Here is a 10431-nt window from a genome sequence, read left to right as displayed (position 1 = left end):
AGTGAAGGATTTATTTGACAAGAACTTTAAGTCTTTGAAGAAAGAAATTGAAGAGGATACCAGAAAATGGAAGGATCTCCCCTGCTCGTGGATTGGGAGGATCAACATAGTAAAAATGGCAATTCTACCAAAAGCAATCTATAGATTCAATGCAATCCCAATCAAGGTCCCATTAAAATTCTTCACAGAGATTGAGAGGACAATAATCAACTTTATATGGAAAAACAAGAAACCCAGGATAGCCAAAAAAATCTTATACAATAAAGGTACTTCTGGAGGCATTACCATCCCTGACTTCAAACTCTATTACAGAGCTACAGTATTGAAAACAGCTTGGTATTAGCATAAAAACAGAGAAGTTGACCAATGGAATCGTATAGAAGACCCGGATCTTAAACCACAAACCTACGAACACCTGATTTTTGATAAAGGAGCCAAAAGTACACAATGGAAGAAAGAGGGCATCTTCAACAAATGGTGCTGGCATAACTGGATGTCAACCTGTAGAAGAATGAAAGTAGATCCATATCTATCACCATGCACAAAACTCAAGTCCAAATGGATTAAAGACCTCAATATTAATCTGAACACATTGAGCTTGATAGAGGAGAAAGTGGGAAGTACTCTACAACAAATGGGCACAGGGAACCGTTTCCTGCGCATAACCCCAGCTGCACAGACATTAAGGGCAACATTGAATAAATGGGACCTCCTGAAGTTGAGCAGCTTCTGCAAAGCAAAGGACATTGTCACTAAGACACAAAGGCAGCCTACTGACTGGGAAAAGATCTTCACCAACCCTGCAACTGACAAAGGTCTGATCTCTAAAATATATAAGGAACTCAAGAGACTAGACGGTAAAATGTCAATTAACCCAATTAAAAAATGGGGCGCTGAACTGAACAGAGAATTCTCAACAGAAGAAGTTCGAATGGCCAAAAGACACTTAAGGTCATGCTCAACCTCCCTAGCTATCAGGGAAATGCAAATCAAAACAACTTTGAGATATCATCTTACACCTGTCAGATTGGCTAAAATCCAAAACACCAATAATAACCTTTGCTGGAGAGGTTGTGGGCTAAGGGGTACACTCATCCATTGCTGGTGGGAATGCAAACTTGTGCAACCACTTTGGAAAGCAGTGTGGCGGTTTCTCAGGAAATTCGGGATCAACCTACCCCAGGACCCAGCAATTCCACTATTGGGAATCTACCCAAGAGATGCCCAATCATACAACAAAAGCATATGCTCATCTATGTTCATAGCAGCATTATTTGTAATAGCCAGATCCTGGAAACAACCTAGATGCCCTTCAGTGGAAGAATGGATGAAGAATCTGTGGAATATATACATGCTAGAATACTACTCAGCGGTAAAAAACAATGACATCTTGAATTTTGCAGGCAAATGGATGGAAATAGAAAACACTATTCTGAGTGAGGTACCCCAGACCCATAAAGATGAACATGGGATGTACTCACTCATATTCGGTTTCTAGCCATAATTAAAGGACATCGAGCCTATAAATTTGGGATCCTTGAGAAGATAATAAGAAGGTGAACTCCCAAAAAAAGATATAGTAATCCTCCTGGATATTGGAAGTAGACACGATCGCCAGGCAAAATTGGGAACTTGAGGGTTGGGCGAGACTGGGCCAAGGGAAGATGGGGAGAGAAAACTGTGAAGGGGAGAACGGGGGGAGCTCGGAGGAATGGGGTGCTTGGGATATAGGAAGGGTGGATATGGGAGCAGGGAAGCATATATCTTAATTTAAGGAGCTACCTGAGGGTTGTCAAGAGACTTGACCCTAGAGGGGTTCCCAGGTTTCCAGGGAGACGCCCCCAGTTAGTTCCTTGGGCAGCTGAGGAGAGGGAGCCTGAAAAGGCCAGTTCCTATAGCCATACTGATGAATTTCTTGCATATCACCATAGAACCTCCACCTGACGATAGATGAAGAAAATGACAGAGCCCCACATTGGAGCACCGGACTGAGCTCCCAAGGTCCTGATGAGGAGCAGAAGGAGAGAGAACATGAGAAAGAAAGTCAGGACCGTGAGGGAACCTCCAGCTGGCGACAGATGGGGAAGGTGACTGAGCCCCACATTGGAGCACTGTACTGAGCTCCCAAGGTCCTGATGAGGAGCAGAAGGAGCGAGAACATGAGGGAGAAAGTCAGGAACGAGAGGGGTGCGTTCACTCATGGAGACGGTGGGACAGAACTAATGGGAGATCACCAACTCCAGTTGGAATGGGACTGATGGATCATGCGACCAAACCCATCTCTCTGAATGTGGCCAACAGCGGGGGCTGACTGAGAAGCAAAGGACAATGGCTCTGGGCTCTGATTGTTCTTCATGGACGGGCTCTGTGGGAGCCTTCTCATCTTGGTCGATCACCTTCCTGGACCTGGGGGGAGTTGGGAGGACCTTGGTCTTAGCATAGAGTGGGGAACCCTGATGGCTCCTTGGCCTTGAGAGGGAGGGAGGGGAGGTATGGGTGGAGGGGAGGGGAGGGAAGGGGGAGGAGGAGGGGAGGGAGGGGGGAGGAGGAGGGAAGGAGATGGAAATTTTTAAATATAAAAAAAATAAACCATGAGGAAAAAAAAAAGAAAAAAAAAGAACATAGATTAATGTAAGTGGGTTAATTAAGTTATAAGAGCTAGTGGGACAAGCCTAAGGTAAAGCCAATCTTTCATAATTAATAGGAAGTCTCCATGTCATTATTTGGAAGCTCCCTGGTAGGACCGAGAAACTACTACTATAGAAGGTTGTAGAGTACAGGCAGCCGATTCTATATTTCATCAATAGGTCAGAATGTCTCACAGTGGCCATGTGGCATGTTTGAGATTAGAGTGCTAGATTTAGAAACTCAGGTCTTCATACTCTTTCTGGAACTCTTTTCCATTCCTTACAGATTTTTCCCCATCCCACATTATCCCCAGATGATTAGAGAGAATCTTTGAGAGAGAATGTTTATCACTGTTTTCTAGATGCATTTATTTTGAGTTGTGTTATTAGGACTAGTACCAAATTCACAGTCAAATGATACCCGTATCTCCATCTCTGAGGTATCTGGGAGTACAGGTATGTATCATGGCTGGCTCACTTCTGCCTTTAAGTTTTACAGTTGTTCTCATGTACAGGAAGTCTGAGAGCCATGCATGATCCTGGTGATTTCTTACTCTTGTTGTGTTTGTCATATTTTGCTCTTCCAGGACATGAGGTGAAGGGAGACTATGTTTTCATGTGTTCTACCTGTCTACTGGGCCTGGGTCCATAACTATAAACCTCAGAGAGGCTCTCTGTGAGTCTCTTCACCTTAGTAATGACAAGTTTTTACCTGTGGATAGATTTTGTGCTGTCTCGATGCTGTTGATTTTGTTTTAAACAAAAGCCCTGTGAGGTCAATGATTATTGACTCCATTTCACAAAACCAATTCTTTCCTAGCTCTGCATAAAAGCAGACAGCTTTCTGTTCTATTTAGAAGGGGGGTTCACACAAGTAGACTGGAAAATGATCCATTTCCTACCTTCAACAATGATACTTTATCATGAGCAGTCACAGGGAAATCCATTTTAATTTGGTGTTAACAAGCTTGGCCAGACCTGCAGTCATCGGCTGTGAAAGTTGTTCACTGCCTAAGCCCAGCAAGTAGCATAGTGTGATAGTTTATATGAATGGTGCTATAAGCAAGTGCACAGGCCCATGGCTGTGTGACTATGGCAGTAACTCCACACATACTTAAAGCTCATTTTGATCAGTAACTGTCTCTGCTGCTTTCAGTGTGAAACATCCTTCACAGGTTCATATATCTGAACATTTGACCTTCAACATGTGCTCTGGTTATGGGGGGATTATGGTTCCTTGGCCCAGGTGGAAGAGGTGGATAACTGAGGACAGGACTTTGGGGGTAATAGCCTGGTCTGGATTGCTGCCAGGCTTTCTGCCTTCTGGCCGGCATTAAAGAATAAAATGGTGCTACAAGTTCCTGCAACTAAGGACAGAGCTACTGCAGCCTGTCCTCATGACAAACAGCAGCTTCTTAAACAGTGACCCTCCCCAAACTCAACTTTTAAAAGTTGCTTTTGCTAAGTATCTGGTTACAGAAAAAAAAAAGTAAGTAATGCACTTGCCACTGTGACCTAAGGTGTGCAGAGACAACACTCAGATGTTGCCCAGTCACTACAGGTTAAATGCTGAAATAAATCTCTGTGTACTAACACACGCCCATAACATTATCACCTCTGAGCTTTCTCATTTAAAATACATGCATCCCTAGCAAGAAGAAACTGCTCTAGATTCTTTGAGGCATTAGGAGTGACAAGTTATAGAATGGGGTTTATACTTTCCTTCACACACACACACACACACACACACACACACACACACACACACACCCCACTTCCTTAATCCAAACAGCCCAACTAGTTAAGAACTTGAACACATTGTGTTGTTTTCAAACTCAAGACATTCTTAACTGTCCTGTATTTCTGGAAATTAGGCTTGGTTTACAGTGTTTGTAACTATGCTTTTCAGAAATGTGTGCATCAAAACAAGCACTGACTAGAGAACTTTGGTCCTGCAGCCCTGCCAGAATGTGATAGTGTCCTTTGGGGTGATTCTTCCAGTCCAGGAGCTTCTTCACTTCAATCACTTCTGCTCTATTTTCCAAACAGGAAAATTTGCATGATGGATAAGGCTTTATTTCCTCTTTCTTTTTAATTTGTGTGACAGCCAAGGAGATGGTGTGTATCAAAGTGTGCTAGTTTTTATAAACACAAATAAATAGAAAAATGGCTAGGCTATTTATGCAATCTTTTTTTTTGAGGAGGAATAACTCCTCAAAAATCACGGCCATTGTTTAATGGAAGTGGGAGTTTTCACTCACAGAATATATGAGATAGAGCAGTTACTACAGTGTGGGTTGTAGAACCAGAGGCCTGGATTAGAAGAGACTTCTGGTTGACGTCTTGTGACTTAGAGTAGAGTGCTTGGCATCTTTTAGCCTCGGCTTCCTCATCTACAAAGTGAGGACAGCAAGGCTTACCATAGAAGATGGCAAATCCTACGCACACAGCCCATAACAATCTGTCAAAGGCGTTCTCTTATTTCCGTCCATCATTAAGGATCTATTTTCCTTTAATCAATATAACTAATCAGTAAGGGTTGAGTAGGTACATTCACCCAGATTAAAAAACAGGGAAGTCCAGATAGACGGGTTAGAGTAGTGTGTGCACGTTCACAATCGTGAGAACAACCTTGGCTGTAGTTTCTCGGATACCCTCTATTTTTGACATAGGTTTCTTCCCTTCCTACAACATGCTAAGGAGTCCAGGCTGGCTGGATAAGGAGCCCCAGAAGTCTGTCTCTCACCTCCCAGCCCTGGGTTTAAAGCACATGACATTGTACCCAGCACCTTTCCCCCCAACATAATAATTTTATTGATTATTTGGGAATTTGATATAATGCACCCTGATCTTACTGTCTAGTCCTCCCAGTCTGCTTCCCTGGACCTTGTTAACCCCTAAAAAAGCCAGACAAGTCCAATCTGTGTTGCCTATATACTCACTGGCGCATGGTCAAACTCCCAGTAGCCAACCCCTTAAAGAAAACTGAGTCCTTCTCCATCCAAAAGCCACCAATTGTGGAGAGCTACACGTCAGCATCCTTATCACAATTTTAAAGAGTTCTCTTCAGTAGCTTTCTGTCTAGATTGATACTTTTCTGGGGGGTGGGGTGGGGTTGGGGTTGTCATAGAAGCCTTGTATGTCCCCCTTTCTCAACTGCAGTCATCCATACCACTTTAAAAGAAGCTTGCTTGCTATAGTCAGCAAAACAAGAATCATGGACTTCCACATGGTTTCTGGTGACCACATAGACCATGGATATCCACATGACATCTGGTATCAACATGTGCCACAGACCACAAAATGGTCTCCAGTGCCAGTACAGACCACATTCATCAACACAGCCCTCTGCCACAGCATGGGGCACAAAATCAGCATGGCTTCCAGGGCAACATGGACCTCAGATACTAATATGGTCCCTGGTGGCAGCCAGGACCATGAACATAAACATAGCTTCTCACGGATATCCACATGGCCTTCAGTGGTAACATAGGTCACAGAATAACATGGCTTCTGACTGCAACAGAACCCCAACAAGGGCCTCAGCAGCAGTATGGACCACAGACATGGCCTTAGGTGGCAGTATAGGCCATACACACCATCATGGTTTCTGGTGGTAGCTCAGGTTTTCTACATGGATGTGGCCTCCAGGAGCAGACCAAACCATGGACATTAACACAGACCTTGGGCTTCAACTTGCCTTGGGACAGCAGCATAGACCACAGTTACCAGTATGGCTCTGGGGGTGGCACAGACCACGGAGGTCCTTCTAGGAGGTCCAATCCAGAAAATGTACTGTCATCTCGGACATCCTGCCATTGCTTAGAGCCAGGACAATTGTTTGGCTGGGCAGTGTGTTTAAGGGCTGAGTCTGCACTACTTCCAGGCTGCTGCCCACCACCCTGATGGCTTTACTCAGAAGGAAAAAAAAAGTACTCCCCTGTCCACAGCAACCTTCCCGCATACCTATTGTCTTCACTGAGCATGTGCCACTCCATCCGTCCATCTTCCCACCTCTCTCTCCATTGCTGACTCATTCGTCTCTGTGGCACTGGAAACTATAATGTGTCACATAGTATATTTCCTCCCAAACATCTTTACAAGCAAACATTCATTGCAATGTGTCATTAGTCTGGTTCAAGGTTTCTGGTTTCTGAAGCATCTTAAATATTGGACCGTCACTGAGACTGGTCTCAGATATCCTGCTGTTCTCCAGAGCTCTGAGCTCTGGGCTCCTGCACACTTCCCTGCCCTCATTGTCACCTGCCCCAGGCTTGAGAGGTGTGATCTGTGTTCTTGCAGCCACACCCACATTGCTGTCCCACACTCTGTTTCCCAGAGCAACAGTGGCTCCACGCCCGTAGTCACCAGCTGGTCTTGGACTAACCCTATTCAGTAACGACAAGTTTCTGTGGGAGCTCGAGGCCACCACCCATTACCCACCCTATCTTTAGCTGGGCATGACCATTGTGCTTGCAGCCTGAAGGCAGTTTTGATGCTCCCTGCTCTCCGTCTCCCAGGCCCTATTCAATAATACCATATTTCTGCAGGAGCTCCAGGCCACTGAACATCAGGTGCACAGCTCAGTTCCGCCATCTTTCCTTCTGATTTCGTAAGTACACTTTTTAAAAAAAAGTCACCTGCAGCTATCCTTGCCCAACACTTTTTATGTGGGTTCTTAGGAGAGCAAACTCAGGCCTGTGTGCTTGCAGGGTAAAACGTTCCCCTCTGTGACATCACCTCAGCCCCATAGCTGAATTTCTGAAGAGGTTACCTGAAAGCCCAAGCCTAGCCTGAGAGGAGGCGCAGCTCAGGAGGGAGCTGCCTTTTCTTTAGACAGGTGAAGTCTCGGGAGTAGACTGGACAGGCAGCTGTGGGCGCACTGAGCCAGGAACCACTGCAGTGGGAGGCGGGAAAGGGGCCCCTCTCTTTCTGAACCTCATAAGAGGCCAGACAAGAACTTTGTGGCTTCCTGAAGGCTTCAATGAGTTTTCTTAGAGTTTAATTTACAGCCAGCCAGTGAGTGGAGCTAAAGTTTCACGAGACAGAGGCTCATCCAGTGTACCTGCTCAGGAACTCCTGCCTCGCGTCTTGTGCGAGCCCAGCTTCTCCCTGGCCTCATAGAAACAGCTCATGGCGGAGCAGAGGGTCACACTGCCAGACGGTCTCTTTGTGCTATGCCTCACCACCCCTCCGCCTCCTCCTTGCTCTGCTTCCACAGTCATGGCCCCTGGCATGCTTAGGGCTAAATCCACGCAGTGTTAGCTGGGTTTTATTAAACTCCCTATCCTGGAGATAATAGGACTGCAGACATCTTTCATTCTTTGGTGCAAAGAATGAGCACATACAGGCATTTTGACTCTGTAAGCCAAGCAGTTTGCTTAAAGCAAGGATTGAAAACTCAAGTGTCTACAGGGCCGGGGGAAGCATACTAGGAGAGATGAGCTGTCTGAAGAAACCAGGGTCCTCCACACTGGAGAGCACAGGGCTTTCTCACTGTGGGACCAACTCTGTGGAGCTGCAGTTTGGCGGGAATTCAGGTTGATAGTCACCCGATTCGTTAAAATTTCAAGGAAAAATATTCAGATGCATTTTTTTGGGGGGTGAAAATTTCTAACTTTTCAAACATTTTCTGGGTCCAAAATTAAATCTTCATTTTGTTTGCTTCCCCGAGGTGGAAAGGCAAGAGAGAATGAACCTGAGTCAACAGCCATTTTCATAGCAACATCGATCCACACCTGAAATACCTGAGGGTGAGACCTAAACACATCCGAAAAGACCCATCTCAAGCAGCTCTTCACTGGAAATCAAGTTCCTAACATGAGTTTGGGGTAGGGGCACACATTCAGACTGCACAAGACTGGCCTTATCCGCAATCAAGGCGGAAGGGTTTGTGAGGCCTTACCCCTTACTGCTGAACTTCTGGCTATTGATAGATCATGGGGCATAGAGATTACTATTATTAGTTGTGCCTACCAGATGCTAATGGATAGCACCTATCCCAAGGTCATGACACAAGACATCCCTGGTTATCAGTCATAAAACAGATGAGAATATGAGACACATATTTGTAGAGAAGGAGAGGTATAGATTAGGGTGAGGGGAGGTAAGAGAGGGTAGAGAATGAGAGTAATCAGCATACATTTTGTATATGTTTAATTTTCAGAAAAAAATCTGATTTAGAAGAGAAGTAATCAATAAATAACTTGTGTTTATTATACACAGGAGCCTGGGATTTGAAGTCTGACGTTGACCAGCTTTGTAAGTTTAAATCCTGTCCAAATTCTCATCAGATACAGCACATTTGGACACCTCAGTCCTATTCTCAATCTCAGTTTAAAATAAAGTTAGTGTTATCTACTTTGAAAATGTGATTAGGGTTAATATTTACAAGTAACCAACAATACCCAGTACTCAGCGGTAAATGACAAACATTGTCAATCCCATGAGTGAATGAATGGTTGTAAGAACAAGCAACCAGCTTTGTCAGGTTAAAGGCAGTCAAAGTACGAATGGTCAAGTGTGAAAGTAGGGGGCATTAGCAAGCAAGGGTTCTTCCGGGGCTTTATGATGGGCAGAGGTAAAAGAAGGAGTGAGTTAGAATTCCAACTGCTTCCCTAAACTGTCTCCTTGCACTTATTTTTATTATATTTATGTGTGTGTGTGTGTGTGTGTGTGTGCATGCACGTCTCTGTGTGTTTATGGAGCTCAGGAGACAACTTTTGGGAACTGGCTCTCTCTTAACACCAGTCCTGGAATCCAACTCAGGCCATCAGGCTTGGTGGCAAGCACCTTTGCTCCCTGATGTACCCTACTGCTTCCCCAAGATCATTGATGCTTTCTTTAGAAAATGACTTAAAAATAGTTTACCATCTACAAGAAACAGAGCCTCTTTCTGCGCAGTTCACACCTAGACTCCGTGATCTGCAATGGCCTATGTAGCTAAGACTCCATCTCTCCCTTTCTTTCTTCCTTCTCCTGTCCTGCTACCCTTTCTTCTTTTGAATGAGCACTGTTGTGGTCTCTCCTCCTTCTCCCTTAACACTCCTAGGCTACTCACTTGTGCTCACTGTAAGTTAATAGCGAAGGTGAATGTCAATGTCTTTCCTGCACGTCACTCTGATTGGAGCAGTTCCATTGCTACTGGACCGGCAAACATTCCAGCTGGATGTGTATCTTGTGCTGTAGTCTCTGTAGGATTACGACCATTTCTAGATGCAGGTTCGTTTCCTGAGGCTGCATTGCTGAGAATGAGCTTGCGGGTGGCAGGCTATGAATGGGTCCAAAGCTGTGGGTTGCTGTATTTGCACAGCAGTTGCTGAAGGAGCGAACCGATGAGTGAAGCTGCTACCCCAGAAGCTGATGCTTGGTCCAGGAAGGACTCTGAAGCAAAAAGGCCTCACTCAAATTGCTGCTGCATGTCTGCAGTTGAGTGACCGGAGCCAGGTGCCGCAGGGACTCAATCCCAGCAGCCCCCTCAGTGTCTGGACAATAACGCAGGGCCCAGAGCCATGGGTATTCCTGGGCAGGCTACTGCTCACTAACGCCTGAGTCACGCTGCCTTCCGTCCACCCCTCCAACGCACCCCCTCCCACACCCCACTTCCCACCCACCCCGCCCCCCGCCCCAGGACTGAGTTCTTGTTTTCTTCTTTCAGGTCATTTCCCTGAAACCTGAGAAAATGATTGATCAATTTAGAACAGGAGGCAAGTAGACGTGCTGGGCAATCAGGCCTCCTTCCAGCCAGTGAGCATTTATAAACTCCATAATGGTTACAATGCCATCAGCGTGTGATGTTTGCCCT

The sequence above is a fragment of the Arvicola amphibius genome, chromosome 5 (assembly GCF_903992535.2).
Source record: "Arvicola amphibius chromosome 5, mArvAmp1.2, whole genome shotgun sequence".
Classification (NCBI taxonomy): Eukaryota; Metazoa; Chordata; class Mammalia; order Rodentia; family Cricetidae; genus Arvicola; species Arvicola amphibius.
This window is presented reverse-complemented; position numbering follows the sequence as displayed.